Here is a 27,812-nt window from a genome sequence, read left to right as displayed (position 1 = left end):
CGAAGAAAAGAGGAGCCCCGACGGGGGACGTGGAAGGAGCAATCAAACCGTTGTGTAAGTTGTTGTCTAAATATTCCCTTAGCATCTTCTTTTCTTGGTCTGTCAGAGAATACATTCGACTGAAGGGGACAACTTCATCAGGAATTAAAGGAATAGCACAGTCATAACTGCGATGAGGTGGCAAAATAGGATTACTAGGTTTCTGAAAAATCCTGATATATTCCTGTTAACAATCTGGAACCCCCTGGATAATATTGATAGAGTTAGTGTTATCCTTAGTTGACTGACAGGACCTTTTTGGAGTCCAATAAGAAGTAGTGGAATAACAATTCTGTTGACAAAATAAAGACGTCAGGGATATAGTTCGTGTTTCCCAATTGATATAGGGGTTGTGTCGGGCTAACCAGGGAATTCCCAAAACCATGATGTGATTTGGTGATGCTATGAGATCAAAGGCAACGTGTTCTTGATGTCCCCCAAATGTCAAACAAAGAGTAGGAGTTGAGGCCACCACAGGTCCTGGGGTTAACGGAGAGCCATCCACCGTGTGAACCTGCTCAGGAGTTTCTTTAGGAATGCAGGGAATTCCTTTACTCGTAGCCCAGGTCTCAGCCAGATAGAGTCCACTGGCTCCACAATCAAGAAAAGCCAGAAGATGTTCTTCTTGATCTTGTGAACTTTGTAACTTGAGAGGATTAACAGGGTGGACATGCTTTCTTTGGAGGAACATATTGATGGTACTTCAGCTCCTCCCGTCCCCTTCCTCCTTACAGGGGACGGGAGCTGGTGTTTCCCGCAGGCCTTGAGGGACGTACCGGCCAACTACGGATCAGGTGGCCAGCCTTACCACAGTATAGGCAAAGTCCCCTTCGTCGTCGTTCCTCCCTTTCTGACTCCGTCAATGGCCCACGAACCAGATCTATTTGCATGGGTTCTTCATGGGGAGGTGGAGAGGCTTCAGATGGACTATCTTCCGTTCGCCGACTGCTAACACGGAAGGTACCGGACTGGTATGGAGCTCTAGTTCTACGTCTTTCCATCTTGCGCTCTCGAAGTCTATACTCGATGTTGATAGACTGATCCATTAATTCTTTCAAAGAACAAGCTGGAGAAGAGTGTACAAGCTCATCTTTAATTTCTTCACGCAGGCCTCGGCGGAAAAGGGTTACGAAGGTGCGTTCTACCCAGGAGGTTTCAGCTGCCAGTTGTTTGAAGCGGGTTATATACTGCAGTACATCCTGATTACCCTGCTGAATGTCACATAAGGCTTCTTCAGCTGCTGCTTCTACCCCAGGTCTCTCAAACATTTGTTTGAAAACAGTCAGGAAAGCGAAATAGTTAGCCAGAACTGGGTCATCTGCAGAAACCAGAGGAGTCGCCCAAGCAAGCGCTGGACCAGACAAGGCGCTGATCAGATAGCCCACCTTAGCCTTATCCGAAGAAAACTGGAGTGGACAAAAGGCAAAGAAAACCGTCAGGGTGTCCAAAAATTCCTTCATCTTTAAAGGATCTCCGGAATATCGAGGAATAGTAGCAGATACGGGTGGTATGTCCATTGATCGGGAAGACAAGACCTTTCGTAGCGCAGTGTTCTCTGCCCGTAACTGTTGTAACTCTTGGGATTGTTGTTGGACAGTCTGTAACATGGCTTAAGCATTTTCTGACACCTCTCCCTGTGGATCTTCCATGGCGCTCTCGCAACGCAGAATCTTTTGGTGTTGCAATCTGTTATGTACTGCACTGGACTTCTCACCTCTGGATTTCGGATTGGCAAATACACCAAGTCTTCTACAGGTCCTGGATACTCCCAGATAAGGGCGACCCCTTCTAGTAGGCACAGTGCCGCTTGACAGGCTACGCCAAAGCAGACCGTAGCCTCCAGAAGGAGTCCCAGAGGGAAAAAAAACCAACACTGGAGAAAAAAACTCTAATAGGAACTCCTGAATGAAAACAAGAAAAAACAGGACTTGACAACAGGAAACAAAAATAGGCAATATCCAGGGTAAAAGGCAGGAAAAAAGGAACAGGCAAAAATATCCCAAGGCAAAAGCAGGAACAAAGAACAGGCAAAAATCTCCCAAGGCAAAAGCAGGAACAAAGAACAGGCAAAAATCTCCCAAGGCAAAAAAGCAGGAACAAAGAACAGGAGCGAACAGCACAACCAGAAGGAAGTGTTTGCAACGCAATGAGGAACAAGACTGACTGACTTATATACTGAGAAAAGGGAAGTGACATCACAGGAAAAGGAAGTAACACCATCTTGGATTGAGGAAAGCCCATAGGCCAGTATTGGGAAAAGAAAGTAGTATAAAAGAAAAACAGAACATGCTGGGACAAAAACACGAAGAAGACAAGATGGACACAACATGGATAGAGACAGGCAAAAGGACCAACAAAAACCCACCAACAACAAAAGAAGAAAAAAGGGCTACAAGTAAGTGTAGCGCGACCGGGAGCGAAATATATGCTTCCCAGAAAGCATAGTCAAAAAACACGGGGAACGGTGCTCCAAATATCGGTAGCATGTTCGACCCGCGAGGACAGAAAGAGACGCCGCGTCAGAGCGCGGCATTACACTACCTCGACGACATCCTTCTGATGGACCAGTCTTGCGCACGCCTAGTGTCCAATGCGAACACAACTATTCAGCTCCTCCAAGACCTGGGGTTTGTGATAAAAACCCTGAAGTCGGACCTTCTTCCATCCCAGTCCATGTCCTTCCTGGGTTTCCTTATCGACTTTCAGGCGCCCACCCTCAGTCTCCCGGGCTCGAAGATAGTCAAAATCAAGAAGGAATTGTCGAAGGCCTTGAGGCGCGACAGAATCTCACTCCGGCAATTGGCCAGAGTAGTTGTATTCCTCTCTTCCTCAATACAGGCCATCTTTCCGGGCCCGCTTCATTACAGGGCCCTTCAACGCCTGAAGGCTCATCACTTATGACGCGGTCTCATGTACTCCGAACTGGTAACTCTCTCCCAAGAGGCGCGGACAGAGATCCAGTGGTGGCTGGACCACATGGAGGCATGGAATGGCAGGGCGATCTTCGGAGCCTCGCCGGACCTCGTGATAGAGTCGGACGCCAGCCGCTATGGCTGGGGGGGCTCGATGTGGGAACATCTCCTTTGGGGGACGTTGGACCCAGCGGGAACTCAGCCTTCATATCAACTGCCTGGAGGTCCTAGCGGGTTCCTTCACCATCAAGTCCCTGACGTGGGACAGAGTATCCTGCTGCATTCTCTTAAGAATGGACAATATATCGGCGGTGCAGTATGTGACCTGTTTGGGAGGCACCCGCTCGAAGGCTCTTGCAGAGATGGCAAAGGACTTCTGGCACTTCTGCCTCCAACGACAGATATCGGTGAAGGCGGAGTACCTTCCGGGCTCCCAGAACACCCTAGCGGACTGGAACTTCAGATTCCTGGAGGATTCCAGCGACTGGCGGCTGGACAGAGCGGTATTCCTCGCAGTCATGAAGCGCTGGGGTCCGTGCGCAGTGGATCTCTTTGCGTCCAGGTGGAATGCCCACCTACCGCAGTACTTCAGCTGGCGTCCAGACCCCGGTGCGACGGCGGTAGATGCTTTCCTTCAGGATTGGGGACGGGAGCAGAGTTATGCGTTTCCCCCTTCCTCTTGATCCCGATCATGACAGCTCAGATACGTCGCCAGAGGGCGACAGTGATCCTCATCACTCCATTGTGGAGGTCGCAGGTGTGGTTCCCCCTCCCTTCTGGAACTCTCTTGCGACCTTCCGATTCCGCTTCCAAACTTCCCGTCCATCCTATTGAGTCCAGAGGGACAATTACACCCGCTGGTCCTTCAGGGCCATCTCTCTCTGGTGGCTTGGAGGATTTCCGGTCTCGCTGGTCGGACCACAGACTTTCACAGGAGGCTGAAAAGTTTATCAGACATGCCTGAGCCCCGAGCACTTGTAAAAGATACAGATCGGCCTGGAATTGCTGGGCCCGTTGGTGTATGGGAAGGCATGTCAATCCCATGGGGGCCCAAATTACAGATTTTGTAAACTTCTTGGCGGAGCTGGCGGAGGCCGGTCAGTCGTACTGCTCGATTAATTTGGTGGGGTCTGGGATTTCGGTGGGGCAGCCCCACCGTTGGCAATCGCCCAGTGGGGGAGCACCCTTGGGTGTGCAAGCTGCTGAAAGGCATCAGGTTGAGCCGTCCCCCGGTACCCAGATACTCTGAGCTGTGGGACGTCAACCAAGTGCTGCGTCTTCTGTCCGCTTGGCAGGATAACCAGTATCTTTCACGAAAGGAGTTGTCAGCAAAGCTGGCTATTTTGCTATGCCTCATCTCGTGCAAGCGACTTTCGGATGTGAGAGCTCTGGATATCTCTGCTTGAGGTTTCTCTTCAGAGGGTGTGACCTTCACAATATTCAGACGGACGAAGTGTAATACCAGGTCGGTAACTTATCCAGCTTTCGAACATTCTCCCAAGCTGTGTGTGGAGAGATGTCTGAAGACATATGAGAAAGTGACAGCCGACCTCCGGCCGCCGGGGGGAGGACAATTGTTGATCTCACTAAAGAAACCCTTCAAGGCAGTTTCCTCCCCCTCCATCGCTAGGTGGGTCAGATGGATTCTGATGGAAGCCGGCATCGACGTACAAGTCTTCGGAGCCCACTCCACCCGGGGGGCCATGGCCTCCAAAGCCATTCAGGTAGGGGGAAGGCTGGAAGATATCATGAATGCGGCCGACTGGTCGTCAGAGTCTAGGTTTAAAAGATTCTATTTTAAGCCTATTCACGAGGCAGCCTCACTGGTGGTAAGTAAGCTTTAAACATGCATAATCCTCGCCTCCGGTCCTGACATAGAATGAGAAATTTCCTAGCTATTGAGAAGGAAAGTTTCAATTCTATTAAGGACACGGAGGCGAGGATTATACCGCCCGACATTCCAGGCATGTCGCCCACCCAAGAGTGGATTCACCGGTTTTGGAGGTGGTATTCATTTTTTCCTAATTTAGGAATGAGGTTATTTAAGATGGAACATGTTCAAATAGGGTAATGATGTTTGCAAGCAGTATCGTTCCTTATCATGAGGGGAGTGGGATCTCCGTCTGTTTGGTTTACCTCACTTGTTTATGCATTCGAGGACATGGGTCCCAATCTCACTGTTCACTTTCTTCCTCTGTACAGAAACTGCCCTAACCTAAGGACAACTTAACTTCCGGTCGCAGTGAAGTCGAGGAAGGACACCGGCAAGGACTGACATATATACGAGCTGTCGGATAGTGTTATGATTGGACAATGGTTGCCCTGGTGACGTGTCCCAAGGGTGTTGTAGTTCTTTTCTTTGTTGCACTTTGAATCTGCTGTTAATAAAAAGTGAAGAAAGATAATGCATAATCCTCGCCTTCATGTCCTAAATAGAATTGAAACTTTCCTTCTCGATAGCTAGGAAATTTCTCATTACCACTTCAAACAGTGCTGTGTAGAACATACACACGCCTGCACCTTAACAATTTGAAAAGCGCTCGTCCTATAGCTTGTTTCCAGTTTTATATTGCTTGCACTCCGTCCAAAGTACTAATAAGTTAGGATAAGTGAAATGTATTCAGTTTAAAGATGCGATTTGAACAAATCATTCCTTGAAGGCATAGAGGACAAAAACGGACCTGAAAGATCAACTGAGGAAAACAGACAATTGTCGAGCTATCTCATGCTAACAGAAAGGGATGTCGTAGATTTACACGGCTGCGCCCCTTCTCCATCACAATTTGCACTCTTTTCAACCTTAAAAGCAAAAAGCGCGAAGAATTCTTTCACCGAAAAAGGAGAACAGAGCATCGTCCTCTTTCTATCACTATAGTGTAAAAGAGTTGAGGCCGTCAATCTGATTGACTCATTAGCAATCATAGTAGGACACAACCATGTCCTGGCGGGGGGGAATCTAGGGATGTTGAAACCCACGCTTGCAGTCGGTTTGAAACCATCCTTGCCCAGCGATGTTCTAGAAATGAATGTTTCACGGAAGTTAAAGCGTACAGCTCCGGTGTCACGCTTACCCTGCCTGGTCTGTTCCATCACGCACCTCTCCCCTCCAAGTCATTAGTGGCACTTCCCTAGCAACCAGTCGGCGTCTCGTCCCCGGCAACGGAGGCAGTATGCACTGAAGCAGCGAAGGTTGAGGCGAAACTTTCGCACCAGGGGAGCAACAAGAGAGTGTGGAGCGGGACCGTGAGCTGGAACCCCGACAGCCCCCCCCTCCGATGAACGTGTTCTGAAAGCGGACACTGAGGTGTGTTAGACCTATTAATGTACTTTGATTTTGGTGACACGCTAGGTGCTGTTTGTCCAAGCAGTTAACTGAACAATCTAAGAACAGCGACTCCCAAAGAGGGCCACTAAGTATACGTCTCCGTATTTCTTTTACTGTACTAGGGTGTCCATGGGTCCCGGATTTGCTGGGACAGTCCCGGTGTATCACCAGCTGTGCTTAGAGTGCCGATATTGACTAATGATGCGGAGCATAATAAATTAAATAAAGTAACCGCAAGGAGATTCCAAGCGATTTATGAAACTCGAAAGTTGGAATTTCTGACTCCTTTCACGATTATCCGTATAAAGTCTCTTTAATCTTAATCTGTTGCTCGGACCTAGTTGCCAAAATCGTTAGTTAGCTCCTGATTATTGTGTTAGATAACTAATGTTCTGAGCAGTCTCAGCGGGTTTGCATCGCATCCCCATAGTACATGGAAGTTAGCCCCCTCCACCGTTCAATTTTTCATTATCGTAGTATATTAAATAATCTATAACGACGATTATTAGATGGGTCTGGAGAAGCAGATCTTCGACTTTCATTATATTCTAAGCATGGCAACTGCTTCAGTTGACGTGTTTCTATATAAACTAAAAACGCACGCTATTTCTCGAAGAGGAGTTCGTTTTTGGCTTAAATATATATGTTTTAAAGAGCATTTTCTTCATTATCACCGTCTCTAGGATTGTGAACTGAGCCACCAAACCAAAAAGTGGATGCCTTCTCTAAATGGTTCCTAAGTATCGTCTCTCATGGTCTGGTATTGTGTAGCAACGTGTAGGCTAATGATGGCTCCCAGTTGGATGAGAGAAAGTAGGAAATGTTCCTTTTCATCTGAATAAGCAGTGCCAGAAGACAAGGGCACAAGCATGGAAGGGTTAGGATAGATGGTCTCATTTCTTTAAGGACTTTTACACTGACGATGAAAGGCATGGCCTTCGGCTTATAAATAGATATCTACCTCTCGTGTATTATCATGCCGAAGCATCTTTCTCGTGGCGTACACCATCCACTACCCCTCTTCGCACAGGCACTATTACTGAACAATACACACCACTGTGCTTCCTGCTTTTTTTCTCCATACTGAGAACCCAACCGTTAGCTTTGTCTGTGCTTGTTTTATGTACTGTGTACTTTTACCATAATGAAGCTGAGCTATCGATACCTTTACGTTAACACCACAGTAACAATCTGATGAGGCTACCCACCAGTCTCCAATAAAGTATAAGTTGTTTATTTATGCAGTGGAGCATACACTATGAGAAGGGCATCATTGCACTTAGTACATAAACCTGAACTCTGACCATCCCTGAGTGACAAACTAAAATTGCGTCGAAATTTAAACAAAAATATTCCCCAGTCTAAAGATGAAAACAACGAGGTCTTCAGTGACTTACTAAAGTTTTACAGATTGGACTTTTGATGAAGATGTGGGGGTAAAGATTTCCATTTGGAGGTGGCTACAATGGTCCGAGCTGTGCCACCTACTGTTTTTCAATGTAATTTTTTGATATTTAAAGCCCACTGGACATACCACCAAAAGTGATGAGTAGCAGATATGGATTCTGCCAAAACATGATTTTAGGCACTACACAAAGCTTTCAGACACAACCATGGGGATAAGCTTCTACTTTCAAAGTCTTCAGATTTCACTATGTCCTTTAGTCTTCTACCTATGCCTCCTGTATGTATGTGGTATTTGTATAGCATACACCTAAACACAAGGCAGTAGACTGCTGTACAGAGTCAAAGGCAAAGGTACTGTCAATAAGTGATTGGCGAGGTAGCACTGTTCTGAGAGTGGAAGTGGACTGTTACTGTGTCATGATTTAGTTAATGTTCTTTAAAGATATGTGTTTTCTGCTCTTTCCTAAATTGGAGAATGGTTGGGCGGGCTTAAAGATTTATGCTTTAAAATCCACAGTCCCACTGTGAACAACGTGCTCCAAACAAATGCAATTCACTACCGCCTTCACCCATAACTAGATCATGTTGACCCATTAACAGAAATGAATATGTAAGAAACCTGTCTTTATTTAGCTGACTATTACTGTATCTCCTTCAGGTTACTCTAATGTATAACATCCTTGAATGCGCTTGAACAATCAGGTAAGATCAAATACCAGAACATGCATTAGTTGTTCTTGTTAGCTCAAACTTCACTCTATATGAAGTGAAATGTCTAGAAGTAATGAGTGGCCCAGCTTTATGCACAATGAGCTGTGTAGTAGCCGCTCTCTGTTGAGAATGAATAAATGACAGATTCATGAAGTGGTTAGCCCCGGACGGTGTTCAGGGACAACTCGGTGAGTGGTTAAGTGCTTGCAAGGCCAGGTCACTAGCATAAGGTGAGTGACTGTGATCTGGGTGTTTGCACACGTTGACCAACTTAGGTGATAGTGCCATAGGCAGCCTCCTGGACTGCAGTAGCTCATAGGTGTATATGTATCCCCTAGCAAAGGGAGAATGATCTGCCAAGTAGGAACTGGCTGTTAGTGCACCAGGTGTAAGTTGCTGATGGACAAGGTGAGCTGATGGAAGTGTTAAAAGCAGGGATGAGCTAAAGTATTTGGATGGATTGAGATAGAAAAGAGATGCCAGATAGTGGGGAGGAGGCAGTTGCCTCAAATTGATTGAGTTTTTCAGCAGCCTGCAGTGTGCACCCCTGTGGAGAATCCTGGCCTATTAGGGGATGCCAGCCCCACCGAGGATAGTGCATGACCTTAAGAGGAGCCCAACAGTAGGAGCAATATGTCTTAGGCTTATCCTGAGCCCCTGTTGAGTGTTTCCATGGGGATGGTGTAGGAAGTTGGCTCTGTATGCACTATTTCAAAGTAAGGAATAGTATGCACAGAGTCCAGGGGTTCCCCTTAGAGGTAAGATAGTGGCAAAAAGAGATAATACTAATGCTCTATTTTGTGGTAGTGTGGTCGAGCAGTAGGCTTATCAAAGGAGTAGTGTTAAGCATTTGTTGTACACACACAGGCAATAAATGAGGAACACACACTCAGAGACAATTCCAGGCCAATAGGTTTTTGTATAGAAAAATATATTTTCTTAGTTTATTTTAAGAACCACAGGTTCAAGATTTACATGTAATACTTCAAATGAAAGGTATTGCAGGTAGGTACTTTAGGAACTTTGAATTAGCAAAATAGCATATACACTTTTCACATAAATCACATATAGCTATTTTAAAACTAGACAGTGCAATTTTCAACAGTTCCTGGGGGGAGTAAGAGTTTGTTAGTTTTTGCAGGTAAGTAAACCACCTACGGGGTTAAAGTTTGGGTCCAAGGTAGCCCACTGTTGGGGGTTCAGAGCAACCCCAAAGTTACCACACCAGCAGCTCAGGGCCGGTCAGGTGCAGAGGTCAAAGTGGTGCCCAAAACGCATAGGCTTCAATGGAGAAGGGGGTGCCTCGGTTCCAGTCTGCCAGCAGGTAAGTACCTGCGTCTTCGGAGGGCAGACCAGGGGGGTTTTGTAGGGCACCGGGGGGGACACAAGTCCACACAGAAAGTACACCCTCAGCAGCACGGGGGCGGCCGGGTGCAGTGTGCAAACACGCGTCGGGTTTGTAATTGAAATCAATGGGAGACCAAGGGGTCCCTTCAGCGAGGCAGGCAGGCAAGGGGGGGGCTCCTTGGGGTAGCCACCACCTGGGCAAGGGAGAGGGCCTCCTGGGGGTCACTCCTGCACTGGAGTTCGGATCTTTCAGGTCCTGGGGGCTGCGGGTGCAGAGTCTTTACCAGGCGTCGGATATTAGAAGCAGGCAGTCGCGGTCAGGGGGAGCCTCGGGATTCCCTCTGCAGGCGTTGCAGTGGGGGCTCAGGGGGGGCAACTCTGGCTACTCACGGTCTCGCAGTCGCCGAGGAGTCCTCCCTGAAGGGATTGTTCTCCACAAGTCGAGCCGGGGGCGTCGGGTGCAGAGTGTCAAGTTTCACGCTTCCGGCGGGAAATGCAAGTTGTTTCAAAGTTGCTTCTTTGTTTCAAAGTTGCAGTATTTGGTGAACAGGGCCGCTGTCCTCGGGAGTTCTTGGTCCTTCTAGAGCAGGGCAGTCCTCTGAGGATTCAGAGGTCGCTGGTCCCTGGGGAAAGCGTCGCTGGAGCAGTGTCTTTAAAAGGGGGGGAGACAGGCCGGTAGAGCTGGGGCCAAAGCAGTTGGTGTCTCTGTCTTCTCTGCAGGGTTTTTCAGCTTAGCAGTCCTCTTCTTCTTAGGTTGCAGGAATCTAAGTTCCTAGGTTCTGGGGAGCCCTTAAATACTAAATTTAAGGGCGTGTTTAGGTCTGGGGGGTTAGTAGCCAATGGCTACTAGCCCTGAGGGTGGGTACACCCTCTTTGTGCCTCCTCCCGAGGGGAGGGGGGCACATTCCTATCCCTATTGGGGGAATCCTCCATCTGCAAGATGGAGGATTTCTAAAAGTCAGTCACCTAAGCTCAGGACACCTTAGGGGCTGTCCTGACTGCCCAGTGACTCCTCCTTGTTTTTCTCATCATCTCCTCCGGCCTTGCCGCCAAAAGTGGGGCCGTGGCCGGAGGGGGCGGGCAACTTCGCTAGCTGGAATGGCCTGGGGTGCTGTAACAAAGGGGGTGAGCCTTTGAGGCTCACCGCCAGGTGTTACAGTTCCTGCAAGGGGGAAGTGATAAGCATCTCCACCCAGTACAGGCTTTGTTACTAGCCACAGAGTGACAAAGGCACTCTCCCCATGTGGCCAGCAACATGTCTGGTGTGTGGCAGGCTGCTAAAACCAGTCAGCCTACACAGATAGTCGGTTAAGGTTTCAGGGGGCACCTCTAAGGTGCCCCCTGGGGTGTATGTTACAATAAAATGTACACTGGCATCAGTGTGCATTTATTGTGCTGAGAAGTTTGATACCTAACTTCACAGTTTTCAGTGTAGCCATTATGGTGCTGTGGAGTTCGTGCATTACAGACTCCCAGACCATATACTCATATGGCTACCCTGCACTTACAATGTCTAAGGTTTTGCTTAGACACTGTAGGGGCACAGTGCTCATGCACTTATGCCCTCACCTATGGTATAGTGCACCCTGCCTTAGGGCTGTAAGGCCTGCTAGAGGGGTGACTTATCTATACTGCATAGGCAGTGTGAGGTTGGCATGGCACCCTGAGGGGAGTGTCATGTCGACTTAGTCTTTTTATCCCCACTAGCACACACAAGCTGGCAAGCAGTGTGTCTGTGCTGAGTGAGGGGTCCCCAGGGTGGCATAAGATATGCTGCAGCCCTTAGAGACCTTCCCTGGCATCAGGGCCCTTGATACCAGGGGTACCAGTTACAAGGGACTTACCTGGATGCCAGGGTGTGCCAATTGTGGAAACAAAAGTACAGGTTAGGGAAAGAACACTGGTGCTGGGGCCTGGTTAGCAGGTCTCAGCACACTTTCAAATCAAAACTTAGCATCAGCAAAGGCAAAAAGTCAGGGGGTAACCATGCCAAGGAGGCATTTCCTTACAGATGGTCTCTTCCCTTCAAAACATCCCCAAGACTTTGTGATTGACATGGAGTGTATGGGCAGAAGGTGGACTGGAGAGAAACATGCGCATCACCACACCTTATTGGTGGGTTGGACTTTCTGGAACTCAGTACTATCTTGTCCCAGAATGGTGCTGTTGCATGTCTTATTCATCTACCAAACAGAGCCAGGGTGTCCCAAGTGAGGATTCGTGGCTAGCCTAACCCTTGGATTAGTTTTCGTAGAGATGGGAGGTGAGGAGACCCCCAGACCAGCACCACCTCTTTCCCACTTCACTGTCTGTGTTCCTTTTGGCAGAGGATGAATCCCTGGGTTAGGGAAGTCACTGGGACAAGGATGAGTGAGACTTTGGGGCCAGGCTTAAGATGAACCCAGGAAGCCAACTTATATCCTGGTCTTACTATATCATACCTTATATTTGTTGGAACCTTTAGGGTTTAGTGAAGGAGTATATTTCCCCTGAATGAGTTCAAGCATAATCATTGACTGTCATCCAAAAAGGTCTGAGTTGGCCTCATCCTAAAAAAATGATTAATCTTCTTTGATTTCTTTTGTTGACTTGCAAACATGGCTGTCAGATTGCTTTCTCACATAAAGTGAAATGGGATATAATATTTTAAGCCTGTTTCGTTGGGAGGAGGTAATTTGTGCATGACCCAATTCCAGATGTTGCTGCTGTAGTAGTTATGATGAGATTGCTATTACATTGGAGGAAGCTCCACATTGTACACCAGCCCACTAGTAATAGTCCATTAAACTGAAAGTCGCAGCACTTCAGGTGTACCCTACATGAAAAGGGACCGTATCATGGCTTGTAGTTCTCTTTCCGTTTAGGGAGACTTCTATTTACCAGGCACTACACTTCTCCTGAGCTATCACTGGGGTTTGTCACCAGGTGGATGAAATGGTGATTCAGTGGAGGCGTGAACTCGCAGAGATGACCCAGTTGGTGGCTCTGTTAGGCAGTGAGGCCTCCTATTTTTTTATATGGTGGCCTCCTTATTTTCAGATTGCACGCGCTAATGTATTTTTTTTCTTTTTTCTTTTGTGCACCATATGTGACTGTTTAGGCCTACGGTGGATCGATAACACATGCCTGTGCTAGCCATGACCATCTTGTTAACCTGCTTTACTCTTCTAGCTATAATGGGAGTTTGTGAACATTCACATGTATTCAGAGTAGTCAGTTCCTTGTGTATGTATGTCAGTTGTGCCGCTTTTAATTGTACAGATGTTTCTAGCACCTGACCACCTTGCCAGATTCACATCACTTGAGCATAACTATCTTAGTGCATGCAAGACAGTGTTTGCAGCACATCTGCCATCAAGTGGTCACCCCCTCCAGCAGAACCATCCGCGGAACCTGGCAGATCTCTCAATATCAAGCTGTGCTAGTAAAGTACTAAGTATATTTATTTCAATTAATTAAAACCACAATCATTTACAACACATTGCGAGGTTAACGATTTAAGGTGATTAAAAGACGAGATATGAACAGGCATCATAAAAATGGTGGCAGCTAGGACCTGGAACTTTTACAGACAAAAATGTAGCACAGGGGGGCGGAGTGGAGTCTAAAGGAAAGCACAGGCTACTCTTCTGCTTCTGAATGGCCCTATTATGCACGCAGCTCCAGCGACTAATGTTATCACTCCTGGTTTTTCCATACAGATGCAGGGATATTGGAGTAGACCGCACTGTAAAGTGCACAAGAAAAAAAAAATCATAGAGGCCTTGACACCGCTAGCCATGAGGCTACTTTATATTCTGTTTATCGATCTTGTTAGGCGAGTGTCTCGCAGCATCTTACGTTGTCGCTTTCACGCTAAAGTGCCAAGATGTTGGCGCCATCCGCGCTGTAAAATGCAGGAGTAAATTTATAATACTCTTGTGCAGACCGTTATAATACTCTAGTGCAGGCCGCACCCAAAGGAGCATTAAAATAATGTAGCGGACCCATATTGGCAACTCAAATTGTCTGTTGTGCTGATTGCTGAGAAGCTGTTGACCCTTCCACTGTCAGCAACCTGTTCGCTTTTATAATGAATTTTTATAGAAGATGCATTCTTTGGGGGGTTTCGCCCTTCAAGTAGTTGAGTACTGCATGTCGGCACGATCTAATGCCATGCTGGTTAAAAATGCTCCACAGCAATACCTTGCATTCAATTAGTAGCATATTACATATTGATAAGATATGAATCAAAGTGCATTTGAAGGTAGATGATTTCAGATTCCATTTAGGCAGGCAGGCAGTTTGACACAGCCCAAAGCTTAGAAGAAGCAGCTTGATTTTGTAAATTTCTTTTAATTAGAACTGTTAAGTCCATCTACGGACAAGGCTGTTTATAGAAGTTGATAGACATCCATGCATGGCTTCTTTTGCTGAAATTGTGTTTATACCTATCCCATGAGATCCTGATTATTTATTTGAGGCTGATTTAAACAAATTATAAGATAGGGTGTGTTCCCATAACTGTCTTGCTTTTAAGTCAATCAATCAATCAATCAATCAGGAATTTGTAAAGCGCACTACTCACCCGTGAGGGTCTCAAACCCTTCAAGTCATTCAGGACCAACCCGAAGGCCTGCGCCCAGCAGTTTGTATTTGGCAGAAGACCTGCTTGTATATCTTTCCATACCAGGAAGCGCAACGTTGCCTGATCTGAGAGTCTTAGTAGCAACATGTACCTAAGTATGGAGTTATTTTGTGCTATTTGTTGATTGATTAAGCCAAATTCCAACTGGATCTGCAACGGGGATGTGTTTTAAGGGAGATGAAAGAAAAGATGGCATTGTGCAGATTTGAGAAAAGGTCCTAACTTTCCCAGGAACGCTTCTATTCCAAAGCTGATTGTTGGAATAAACTAGGCTTTATGACTTTAGAAGAGGAGACGGGGTTGGGCTTTGCAACTTATGGTGTAAGGACTGAAACTCTGTGATCAGAGAAGTGATAGACGATAAGACAAACGGTCTTGTAGGTAGACCCCGAGGCATTTGTAGCTTGCACTTCTATAGACAGGGAGCCCACCCAAAGACCAGCTTCCTTTCTTTTTGACCTTCCTTCCAAACTCCACAGCCACCTGAGTTTGTGCAAGATTGACAGCCATTTCATTTTCAATGCAGTAGGTGGGAAGTTTATTTAATAACTTCTGCAGTCCTATTCCAGTCAGATTCATGAGAGCTACGTCATCTGCATTTTGCAGTGAAGACACCTGGCAATGCCCCGGGCTCAATGGATGAGATTTGGCTGCATCTAGGTGTGAAGTTAGATCTGAGATAAAAAGATGAAAATGTGTTGGGTTGAGGACATGCCCTTTCTTCAAGCCCCTCTTGATTGGTATTTTGGACGATAGGCCTTAGTTCAGGCTGATTTTGACCTTTGCCCAGTTATTAAAGTATAATAGTTGGATGACACTTTGCAAATTTGTGGGAATATTCCAGCCAGCCAGCTTTCTCCAGAGATGTTTTTTGTTTACGTGATCAAAGGCCTTAGAAAAATCCACAAAACTGGTGTACAACAGTTGTTTTTAAAAGGTACATTTCTCAGTGATCATGGAAGGGTCACAAAGTTGTCCACGGTGCTAGGCTTGGCTTTGAATCCTGTTTGATTGAATGGGATACATTTTTCTCTTGCAGCCAAATCCTTCAATTCGGACAGTAGTAGACTGGCTAAGTATTTTGAATCTTTGTCTACAAAGGTGATCATACAATAACTGTCTGGGGAATCATAGTGACTTTCTTGTAAGTTGGTTAGAAAATGGACCTGCTCTATGATTCTGGTATGACCTCCACAGATAGACAAAATTAAGAAGTCTGTGAAATCGGGCCCCATTTACATATAGAAGCTGGGAGCCTGTTTAGGATTGGGGCTCCATCTCCTCTGCTTTTCTCAATCATCTCTTGCCTTTCTCTCTGAGCGAAGGAAAAGGGTGTTGCGAGTTAACCTTTATGCACGTTAGAGGGATTTAGATCCTGGCTGTGATATAAAAAGCCTATATGATCTAGCCACGCTTCTTGAGTGACGTTGCCAATCACGGCTGTATAGTCTCTACCTAGCTGATTTATTAACAACCAGAGAGATTTTTTATTGTTACTTTTACAGCCGTGCACAATGGCCCTCATTCTGACCTTGGCGGGCGGCGGAGGCCGCCCGCCAAAGTCCCGCCGTCAGATTACCGTTCCGCGGTCGAAAGACCGCGGCGGTAATTCTGACTTTCCCGCTGGGCTGGCGGGCGGTCGCCTTCAGACCGCCCGCCAGCCCAGCGGGAAAGAGGCTTCCACGATGAAGCCGGCTCGGAATCGAGCCGGCGGAGTGGAAGCTGTGCGACGGGTGCAGTTGCACCCGTCGCGTATTTCACTGTCTGCGCAGCAGACAGTGAAATACATGTAGGGGCCCTCTTACGGGGGCCCCTGCAATGCCCATGCCAGTGGCATGGGCACTGCAGGGGCCCCCAGGGGCCCCGCGACCCCCCCTACCGCCATCCGGATTCCGGCGGTCGGACCGCCGGGATCTGGATGGCGGTAGGGGGGGTCGGAATCCCCGCGGCAGTGCAGCAAGCTGCGCCGCCGTGGAGGATTCAATGGGGCGGCGGTACACTGGCGGGAGCCCGCCAGTGGTGCCGGTCCGACCGCGGCTTTACCGCCACGGTCGGAATCCCCATTGGAGCACCGCCGGCCTGTCGGCGGTGCTCCCGCGGTCCTCCGCCCTGGCGGTCAAAGACCGCCAGGGTCAGAATGACCACCAATGTCTATACAATCCTGGTCGGCTTGGGCCCTTTGTGCCGCCCAGGCTTTTTTTTTTATAAGCCTTTTGTAGCTCTTGAAGCCTTCCAAGTTGAGATGGAGGACCTGAATGGAGACTGATGGCCTTCATTTCATTTTTCTTTGCCTGGCATTGAAGCCTGAGTGAGCTTGAGTACAATTTTTGTTTCCAGGGCCGAAGCATGAGCAGAGTCCAATTTTTCCGCTTTGGGAAGTGTGCTTTTACTTCACATTGAGCCTTCTGCCATGCTGGGATTTGTCTTCCGGGTCCCTGTTAGAAGTTTACTGGTCTGCTTCCACTCTGCATAATGGGCCGGCGAAGTAGTGTGCCACCTGTCCCTTTGCAAGTGGCTGCCTACGTCTTGTGCACCAATGATTCTCATTGCTTGCACCCGCTCGTTTGAATTTTTGATGCTGATGATCCGCATTGAGTGGTTACTCTTGCACCTTGCGACTATATTGAAGTCCATGATTTTGTGAAAAAAAGGGAGAAATACAAAAGTGTTGTCCAAGACAGATTCTGCTTTGTGATAATTTCTTGTGGCAGACGTTGGAAAATTTTGCTGGCTATGCCCGTTGTGGGGTCGGTAGCCCCCAGGGCCTCCAGAGTGTGTGAGAGTTTGTGGTCTGATTTATTGATGGAGCTAAATTTGGAAATTGGAATCAGGACGCCCCAACTTATATCTGCTCGTCTTAGACTGCCACTCAATCTCAGTTGATTGAGCAAGTAAAAATTGGAATCTCCCGTAAGAATTCGTGAGATTCCTCTGTGCGAGGCTTCTAATTCTATGAGATGATTTTCTAACATCTTTATAATTAATTGTTTTTGTGAGGACTTTGAGTTAACGTATCTGTTAGAAATTGAGCTTCTGGTTGGCAGAGGTATGTGCCCTGGCCAAGCAGGAACCACAATCCTAGTCAGGGCAAGTTATAAGCACAGCATACATTAACCTGTGCTCACCCCTTGATAGCTTGGTACAGAACAGTCAGGCTTAACTTAAGAGGCAATGTGTTAAGTATTTGTGCAACACTTCAAACAATAAAACAATGAAAACATTATACCAAAAGATACCCCACCTAGTCAGAAAAATAGAGCCTAATAAAAACCTAATTAAATGAAAAAAGCAATACCAGAATGACAAAAAGTAGAAGTTGAGACAGATTTTTAAAGATTAAACTGAAATGTAGTGCTTAAAAGCATAAAGCGCTAACCCTGGCTATCTGGTTGCGCTAGCCCTGGTCAAATCTGAAATGTCAGGCCGATTGCCATAGAGCACGGGTCAGAACAGGGGCCAGCCTTGGCGTGCTGAACAGTACCTTGGTTTTCTACATGCATCTATGTCGAAGCCGAGCTGCAGGGAGCAGAGGAGGTAATGTGTCATTGTGGAACTTCCTGGTGTAAGTGATGCATCGGTTGTGAGCCACGGAAAGTAGATGTGTTGGAAGCTGGAGATGTTGCGCCATGCAGTCGGCGATGCGGTGTCTGCGATTCTCGCAATGATGCATTGGCATTGAGGGAGATCTGCTGGTTCTGATTGACACAATGGCATAGATGCTGATGTTCTGACAGTTGCAGCACTTTATACCCACTTCCAAGGGCTCAGGACTGGATTGGCACCACTTTGCGCAGGGCGAGACTTACAGCAAGCAAAGTCCTGGTGCTGTTGCAGGATGATGAGAAGTCTTTGATTTCCCTGTTTCTTAGAACAGGGGGTAAGCCAACATGCCCTTGGAGTCACTCTGGGTTCAAGTGAGATGGGTCCAGTCCTTTATCAGCAGGGCAGAGAGCAGCAGGACAGCACAGCAGAAAAGCAGTTCTTCTAGAGCAGCAGTCCAGAGTGGCAGTTCATGTAGCAGCACAGCAGTCCTTCCTCTTGGCTCAGTTCTTCACAGGTCCTGCAGTCTACAGAGTTGTTAGGGTCCGAAGTCCAGTTCTTACTTCCAGTGGTTCCCTTGACAAGGGGGAGACTTCAAAGAAGGGCTTTGAAGTGCACACATGTCCTTCCTTCCTGCCCTGGCTCCAGACTCATTACAGGCTGTTGAGCAGTCCTTTGTGTGGGGTCAGGACACAGCCTATTCAGGTGTAAGTGTGAGGTTGTGGCCATCTCCCCCCTCCCATCCTGCCCAGGTTGGCCCATCAGGATATTGATCACACATTAGTCACACATGGCTCCCTTTGTGCGTGGCTGTTTAAGGGAATGCACAAGCCCAGGTGTCACCCTACCCCAGACTTGTATTGGTGACAAGCTGCAGGCACATAGGGCTAAGAACAGGAATATTTCAACTTTGTAAACATGGCATTTTCAATATTGTAACAATAAATCCAGCTTTACCATTAAAGAGGATTTCTTATTACAATTCCATAGGTACTAAACATGGCAAATTTACTCCTTCTCAGTTATGAATTACAGCTTATTAAATGTAATAAGGAATCTCCAATGTTAACCTATGAGAGGGGTATGCCTCACAGTAGTGAAAAACAAATTTGGGAGATTTCACTACCAGGACATGTAAAACTTAATAGTATATGTTCTGCCTTTTAATTACTCAGTACCCTGCTCCATGGTCTACCCAGGGCCTTCCCTTGGGTGAGTTATATGCAATAAAAGAGGGGGTTAGGGCCTGGCAAGAGGTTTTAAATTCCAAGTCGACATTGCAGTGTAAACTGCACATACAGGCTCTACAATGACAGGCCTGAGGCATGTGTAAGGGCTACTTAAGTGGGTGGCACAATCAGTGCTGCATGCCCACTAGTAGCACTTAGTTCACAGGCCTTGGGTATAGGTACGGCACTACCATAGGGACTTATGAGTAAATTAAGTATGCCAATTGTGGATAAGCCAATGCTGCCATGTTTTAAGCAGAGAGCACATGCACTTTAGCACTGGTTAGCAGTGGTAAAGAGGCCAGAGTCATAAAGCCAACAAAAAGGAATTCAACAAAACCGGAGATCAAAAGGTAAAATGTTGGAGATGACCCTGCAGAAAGGGCCAGGTCCAACACTATACATTTAGGATGATATTTAGACCTGTAGAGATTCCAGACTGCCTGCTATATATTATTATGCTGAGCATGTGCGGTGAGTGGAAATCCAAGTGGCCTAAGTTGTAAGTCTTGTGCAGCGTTACATAGGTTGATAGACTACCCCTTCGATGTCCATTTTTCTTATCTTTTAGTACTGGAATGAAGATTTCCACAGTCTCTTGAACAACGGCCATGCCAAAGCCCCTTAAATATTTTTCTAATTTGGGATCTGAGTTGAGTTTTTTGACTCCTTCTATGTTCCATGATATAATGAACATAGGCCGGGGTTTCTTATGAAGGGACTTGTCACAACAATAGTTTATGGCTTGGGGGGCCGTTCTAGGAAACACTGTTGTGCTGAAAGCTTTGTTTTGTTGACTATGGTGGAAAATTCACTCCAGCAGTATCAATCAATTTTATTTTGATTCAGTGTGGAGGATAACCAGTTCCAGTCAGATTTTTGGTTTGGAGAGCCAGGAAATGTGAGATTTGTTCATTAATATTGTTACATAGTCTTTAGGAAGAACATGATTAGTTCCGCAGTTGCATTTCATGTTTCTCAGTAGTGTTGTGGTGTTTGCCTAGCCAGATGGATGTCTTTCTCCGATTGATTGAGATTGTATTCCTTGACTAATAACTCAGTGGGGTACTTTTCCTCAGTCGTGTATGATACCGTTATTCTCCAGTCTGCAAAGACCCCTCTGTTTTGACAGTACTAGCTTTGCAATTGCTGCTGAAGATGTGGTTAGTATTGTAGCTTCATGGGTATTTCCTGGCTTAAATTTAATTGCTTCTATACTCGAAAAGGACAGATGTCGCAAATCTTTCTGTGTGGCAGAGAGTCTCAGGATGTTATGCCTATTTAAAATGTTGCTACTGCTCTGGGATTTGTATTGAGGTTGGAGTGCAGTCTTAGTTTTTTCTTAGGACTCATTTCATTATCTGAGAGCGTTTGAAGAGTGCCAATGTGTGATAAAAGGGTGCCCTCTCAATAGCTGCATAGCTGTGAGCTAACTGAGGGAGCCTGGGTTTAGCCATCTGATGAGGTCCCAAGTTGCAAATTTGTACTGCAATGTTGACCGGATTAATCTACTGCTAGCGATCGAGGATTATCAGAGATGGTTTACACCTTGATCATTATTTGGGAGTGAAGGTTTCAAATTAGTGAGTGTAGGTACTAATTGTTTCATGCCCTCAGCGGATCAGGGCTGTGGAGTTGTGCCCCACTGAAAGCTGAAGGAGCCATCGTACAAGTAGCATTCTTCTCTTGCAGTTGTTGAGTATGTGCCGTTTTGATGTGTAAATAATCATCAGCAATGGAAATATTAGTAGATTCTTGACATTCTGTGTCTGCACATTACCATCCTTTTTTGTTTTTAAAATGGGGAAGAATTTAGCAGTGGTTTCTTTGAGCCTCCGAGCTTTCACATTTTGCTCCCATTTTTGTTTTACTTTCTTACTTTTTTCCGTTTACTTTGTGAGGAAATGGTGGTCTTCATGAGCAACTTGGAGGTTGGACTTTTGTTTGAGAAACTTAGTGATTAAGGAAATGATGGTACTTTTATGTCAGATACAGGCTTGGGGGTGTTGAGTGAGTCACACCCACCATTGTCTGCATGGTCCCGACTTCTGTGCACTTCTGCTGCCACACACACATTTGTTAGAACTTGATGCACAATTGAGGGTAGATGAGAGTGTTTTTGTTGTGATAGTCCTGTGGGATCCATGAGTGGGAGAGTGCCAAAATGTGAGTCAGTTGTTAAAGGAAGCAATTGAGCCTTAATAGATTTTACTTTCCCGACCAGGGAGGACAGAATGGAGGGGAATTCTTGTAGTTTTTCTACATGGAACTGCAAGCACAGTTTCGGTTCTGGTTATGTATGGTTGAGGGTTTGTTGGAATCGCTGAGCAATTTTTTTTTGTGAGATGCAAACGCTCAAAGTATTTGTCAATAACAGCAGACATTGAGCTAGCGACTCCAGCAGAGACATTTGTATGTCGAATTTGTTTGATTGAAATTCGGCCTATTTTGATGTAGCATCCACCGTTTGGAATAGATGGATCCAAATGTCTTGTTCCAGGACCCTGCTTTGCTCGCTAGATTTTTGTGTTCCATCTGAATGGTTACAAGAAGTGCAACGGTTCCAGCATTCAGTTTCGCTGTAATTTTTTGATTGTTGGAGTGTGCAAACTTTCAGAGATGTCTCTGTAGCTAAAATGGGTCAGGTGTTTGAGGCACTTGGAGGCAGCGGTGTGTCGAAGAAGACTAGTGAGAGCTTATTTAAGGTTTCAGTGGTTAGGAGTGCAGCGGGGGGAGGAGTGGGTATATTTGTTTATGGGAAATAAGGCCAGGATCTGTTCTGCAGCCATTAAGGCCACCCTGTTTTTGGCTGACAAGGAGCTGGTTCGTATTGGCGGCAGTCTTGGTCTGGGCACCATTGTGGTGACGTTTTCTTCTTTGTTTGCCTTCCTAGTTCTGACATTCAATGCTCTCCCAAAAATTGCTTCCCCCAGAGGGACGTTGGCAAGAGACTAAAGCTCATGTCGGCATTCTCACCAGGGCAGGGAACCTGCAAAGTTTCTTGTGCCTGTGGGCTGACTATGCCTGTGGTAGGAGACTGGTGCAGAGGCTGGCGTGGCAAGGAACTAATTGGCTTGAGCTTTCCCTCTGACATTGTAACCCTCACTACCCTGACTCCCATGAGCTCAAGGAGCAGGGTTGAAGCCAAATACAGAAGAGAGAAGGTCGTCAGAAGGCCTAATGCAGTATGGAGGACATGGTATGGAGACTGCTCCCATTTCATGCAGAAATGTAGAGTGTATAAAGTTGAATTTGTGAACTTTGGTGGTGCTACTAAGCATTGTATTCTAGGGGTGGACAGGACATAGTAGCATGCTAAAAAACTCCAGTGCTTGAAGCACCCAGGTGTAATTTGGTGCCAGCCTGCCCAATGCGGCAAGCACTGTAATGGAAAAACAAGTATGTACCAGGCGCAGTGGGGTAGAGGTTCGCATGGCCCACAAGTCGCACCCAAGCCTGAATTGAGGCGCTTCCCTAAGCTCAGGGTCCAAGGGTCAACCCTCAGTGTAGGAGGTGATGATCCTTATCTTGCCAACAAGAGCAAGAGACGAGGTTCAAGCAGCTGGGTGCAGAAGCTTACTCGGCCTGTTAGCCACACCTGAGCCTACAGGGCCGCCTCTATCGGGCTCGGGGCACAACCACAATACAGTGGGACCTAAACCTGCCCTTCCCCCTGCTCAGCCCGGTCACCCTGCAACAGCAACGCTGAGCTTACCAGACCATATGCTGGATGTTCGGTGTATTGCACTTCTCCTAGGACTGCAGAACCCTCCTGGGCCTGCAGAGTGAAGCGGGACGAGCCATGTAGTAGGTGGTGTCCTCGCTTTCTTGCTGCAACTGGCTGAGACTGACAACTCAGAGATAGCACAGCAAGCAACCGCTTTGGGCTTCTGGATGATCATAACTCATGGCATTGAAGTGAAAGCCCTCCAGTGATGACACATGGCCATGGACAATTTCTGGCTAATTCTAAAAGAGTTTTTAATGTACACATGGAAGTGAGGGCACTGTGGACCCGGACTAGGCCTGTAAGAAAAGGCTTACCAGAGAGGGACTAGTCTTGCAATTGGAAGCACCTCAGAATGGGTGTAACTGTTCCCTAGTGAGGCACATCTGCACTGAGAATTGTGGTGCATTAGCTAAGACTCCATTGGGTGCCTGAGTGAGTGCGAGATGAGGTGAAACACAGCCATGTCCATTGGATGCAAGAGAGTATTCAGGATATGTTGTTGGCAGGTGGCAGTATGATTCTTTTGCAGCGGTCACAAAACCGTCTAAATCATTTAAATCTGATATTTGCAGTGGGCAGTATGATTTTTTTGCAGAGATCACAGGTGCTGCAGAAAGTCGTCCAGCTGAAGATCAAGTTATTGCACCCTGCCTCCATTCTCTCTGAGCATTGTGCGGTGGTTTTATCCAGTCGTAGGAATTTGTATGAGACCTATAGTTTTTAAATGCAGCACTTGATCCAGTACAATATTTACTCCAGTCTTCCCATACAAATCAATTCTACGAGCTATGATGTGCTTTTTGTAACTCCATCCTGCCAGCAGTACTGATCATGGATCCCCCTTTCTCCATAGTCTGGCAAGCCATTTCTGTACGAGATGCAACATGGCTGTAGCTAGTGATGATGCTGGTAAGTCATACTCAGTAATGGTCACCCAGTTATAAATAAGCATCAAACAAGATTGTCTTGTTTTAATTTTGGTAGGCTCCTGGCTGACATGTTTTAGATAGAAACATGAAGTGTTGTGCCTTTCTCCATTTTCAGAAATATTATTGGCCTTGTTATGTGTCTTCCCATTGCTTGCAGAATGAATGTGATTCTTTGAATGTCACTAGTTTAATTGAGCATGAGTCTTTGGTGAAATTGCAGGTGACTCTATGCCGCCTCCTGAGTACTCAAGGTGAATACACCACTACTGTATTGTATCATTGCCAATCTGAACGACTGTACGTTAATTTTCATGTAGACTGGTTATTGGTTGCGATGTTAAACACCATGTATTGTTTGCAGAAAATATAATGATAACATTTATTAAAAAAAGAAATTGCAGGCAACTCTTGGCTTATTGAACTTGGTTAGGTAGTGAAACAAGTTGGAGTTACCAGGTTGCTCATGGCAGTGCTTTTACGCTGTGCTACATAGAAAAATGTAGGCACCAGTCTGATGGTAGGTATGTTGGTTGGGAGAGGCAGTTATTGAGTAGGTGACTATCGACCTGAAGTTGCTTGTGTGATTTTGCTTAAAAGTCACGCAGAGGATTTATGATCAAGATGTGTTTTGTTCTAATGAGCGGGTAGAATGGTGACATCTTGGATGATGATAAGTAGTGGTTATGGAACTGGAAAGATAGTTATGATTAGTATTGAGACACAGTACATATAGGGTTGTAGAAACGTTATTGCAGTAGTGATGTGTTTGGGAGTACACAAAAATGTACACGCTGGAGTGAGGGGTTTATGTTTGTGTTCAACCTCTTCTCTGGACTGTACTTTTTCCTCAGCTGTGAAAAAGATTGCATACTTTCCAGATATGTTGACAAGACCATTGCTGAACAAAAGGACCTTGACATGTGAGTCCATATCACTTCCAGCCTAGTTGCTGCGTTCAAGCAATTGAACTGGGTTAGGGTTCCCCAGAAAGCACAAGGAACTTTGCATCTAACCACGGAGAACAGCCATAATCACTAGAGCTCTTTTGGGTGAACCCTGTCTGATGTCCTGAAAACTCATTTTATAAGGCCTACAGTAGCTAAAGAGTTGTTGTGGTATTGTAGACTTTGAGCACCCTACTCCTAAAATAATGTAAGCTTTACTCTCCAAAGGCGAATGTCTATACTTTTCAGGTTATTAATCTATGGACGTGTGTTAACAAAATGTATTATAAGACATGTTAATGTCCATTAACAAAACATTATCCAGTAAGATTGGATGCGCTTGCACGAAACTAATGTAACCCTCTCCTTTGCGTCCTCCATACGTCTCAAAACCTACATGTAGAAGAAATCAGGGGCACATTGGTGATTACGCTACAGTCACCCTTCCATGGTATTTTACAAAGGACATCCATTCCTTGACATTAAGGTCATTCAATTTGGAAAATCTAAATATATACCCATAAGCTTGCCTTATTGTCAGTGCTATTGCTTACTTCTTATTCAATGGCTTTCCTTGTCCTAGCTTGTCCATCTTGTGTTTGTCCGTACCCCAGGAGCGTAGCCTCATTACCATCTCTGACTTGGCTGGCTTCTGTCCTTCCACAGCTCACTTTTAGGGAACTTTATTTTCTTTTTGATTAAGCACTCCATGAGAGTGCATGTATTATCCAATTCTCTCTCTAGTGTGCTGCACTCCCCACCAACCCCTCCAAAGTCTAACACTATTGCTAGTTTTGTTTAGATTCAAGTAAAACTAGTAAACCTAATTCCACCAAAGTCCAACACTTACCCTACTGTTGCTTATATTGGAGGGGGAAATAATAAATCTAACCCCACCAAAGTCCTTCACTTTCTCTGATTCAGCTCAAATTGGGGTGGCAATAATAAAGCAATCCCCTTCAAAGTCCACCACTTCCTTTACTGTTGTTGATACTGAAGTGGGAATAGTAAATCTATCCCCGCTAAAGTCCAACACTTTCATGATTTTGCTTACATGGAATCAGGCATAGGAAATATAACTCCTCAAAAGTCCTACACTTTCCCTAATGTTGCTTAGTTTGGAGTGTGACTAGTAAATCTAACCCCTCTAAGTTCAACACGTTCCCTGCTGTTGCTTGGATTGGACTAGGAATAGTAAATCTACACCCTCCAAAATCCAGCCCTTACCCTTCTGTTGTTTAGATTGGAGTGTGAATAGTGAATCTAACACCTCCAAAGTCCAATACATTTCCTACTACTGCTTAGGTTGGAAAGGGGAATAGTAAATCTAACCTCCCCAGAGTTCAACACATTCCCTGCTGTTACATAGATTGGAGTGAAAATAGGAACTCTTCCCCTTCCAAAGTCGCTTAGCTTGATTTTTGCCTATGTTGGAGTCTTAATATTAATTCTAACCCCTCCTGACTCCAAAACTTTCCTTACTGTTTTTATGCTGAAGTGGCAACAGTGAATCTAACCCCTCCAAAGTGAAACTTTTTCCCTGCTTTTGTTTATGTAGGAGTGAGAATAGTAAATTTAATCCCTCAAAACTCTTAACACTTTCCCTGCTTTTGCTTACGTTGGAGCAGAAATAGTAAATCTAACTCCTCCAGAGTCCAACACCTTTTCTACTTTTGCTTGAATTGGAGTTAGAATAGTCAAACCGACTCCTCTGAAGTCCTTCAATTTTGCTAGTGCTGTTTATTTGTAATTGTTGTTTTTAAAAAAAGATATATTTTTCTTTAATGCTAAAATTATTTATCCAAAATTAAAAAATTTCTATCAAAATTATATTTTGTTTCATTATTAATTATAAATTATGTGGTAAATATGTTTTTATTAATATATGTGTGTTGATTTTACTTTTTGTTTAGCAAACAGTTTTTCATCGGTTTCCTTGTATAACACAGTAATAAACAGTATAAGCATCATCTGAAACCAATGGAATACAGTTTGGTAGCTAGAGCAATAAGACCGTTTGGGTAACATGAAGGTGTCACTGGATATAGTCATACATTAGTACATTGCATTTCTATTGGTCAAAAAACAGACAACAAAATAATGTGTGTCTTCACCACTAACCCCCTAATCCCACAAAAACCCCTATAAACAAATCAAGGTTTGTGAGGGTAGTAGTATACATGTTAGTGTGTGATGAGGCAATATGTTGTAAGGGATTCCCTTGTAATGGAGGAGGTAGGGTTCAGGAATGGGAGACTGCGGTCACTAGTGTTTAGAACTGAAAGAGGTGGAGCACCCATATATGTGTGGGGCATGTGAAAACTGGAAGTCTGCTTGATAGGTATTCCACTAGCGGGCCCCAAGTGTATTCAAAGCTTTTATACTTGTCTAATAAAATATCCACCATTCTTTCCATGGTGACAGCCTGCCATAGCCATGTGTGCCATTGGGTTAGTGATGGGGCTTTTTTAATTCCATGTGGATGCAAGGGCAATCTTAGTTACACCAAGGTACAGCCACATTATTGCTCTGTCTCCAGTTGTTTGGCGCTTAAATGAGTCATATTGTACGCCCAAAAGAATGAAGTGGGGAGAGGTCCAGATCAGGTATCCCAGGATTACTTTAAGTTGAGCAAGTCTTTTTGCCCACAATGGGCAAACGGGTGGGCAATCCCACCAGATATGATGAAAGTTCCCTAGAAGTCCACAACCCCTGCAGCACAGGGCAGACTTGTCTGGGAATTTTTATTTCCAGCTTGGTAGGGTAGGTGTATCAGTCAAAAAAGAGTTTGTAGTGTGCCAGGTACTAAGGTAAGCATTAGGTGGGCGCTGCGCCTTTGGCTTCCACAATAGGTCCCATATGTATCTGCCCACTATTGCTCTGTCCATGGGGATTCATGTAGGGACCACTCAGAAATTACCCGAAGTTGTGCTGCTTTGTAGTGTAAGTGAAGGTCCGGCAAGGCTAGTCTTCCTGCGTCTTTGGGTAGTTTCAGTAAGTTATAGGGCTAGCGTGCACTACTGTTTTGCCTTATAAGCGTGTAAATAGGGACCGTAGAAAAGTATTGATTTT

The 27,812-nt window shown here is 45.7% G+C and overlaps 1 protein-coding gene across 1 annotated transcript in view; it reads left to right on the top strand.

Annotated features, from left to right (window-relative positions):
• Nucleotides 1-6,124: 6,124 nt before the first annotated feature.
• Nucleotides 6,125-27,812, top strand: part of DNAH1 (dynein axonemal heavy chain 1) — an 827,745-nt gene continuing 806,057 nt past the window's right edge. Inside the window, exon 1 of the mRNA XM_069206595.1 lies at nucleotides 6,125-6,255. The gene's annotated coding sequence lies outside the window, so the exon portion shown is untranslated. The remainder of the gene's footprint in view (nucleotides 6,256-27,812) is intronic.

This window comes from Pleurodeles waltl, chromosome 9 (genome assembly GCF_031143425.1).
Source record: "Pleurodeles waltl isolate 20211129_DDA chromosome 9, aPleWal1.hap1.20221129, whole genome shotgun sequence".
Classification (NCBI taxonomy): Eukaryota; Metazoa; Chordata; class Amphibia; order Caudata; family Salamandridae; genus Pleurodeles; species Pleurodeles waltl.
This window is presented reverse-complemented; position numbering and strand designations above follow the sequence as displayed.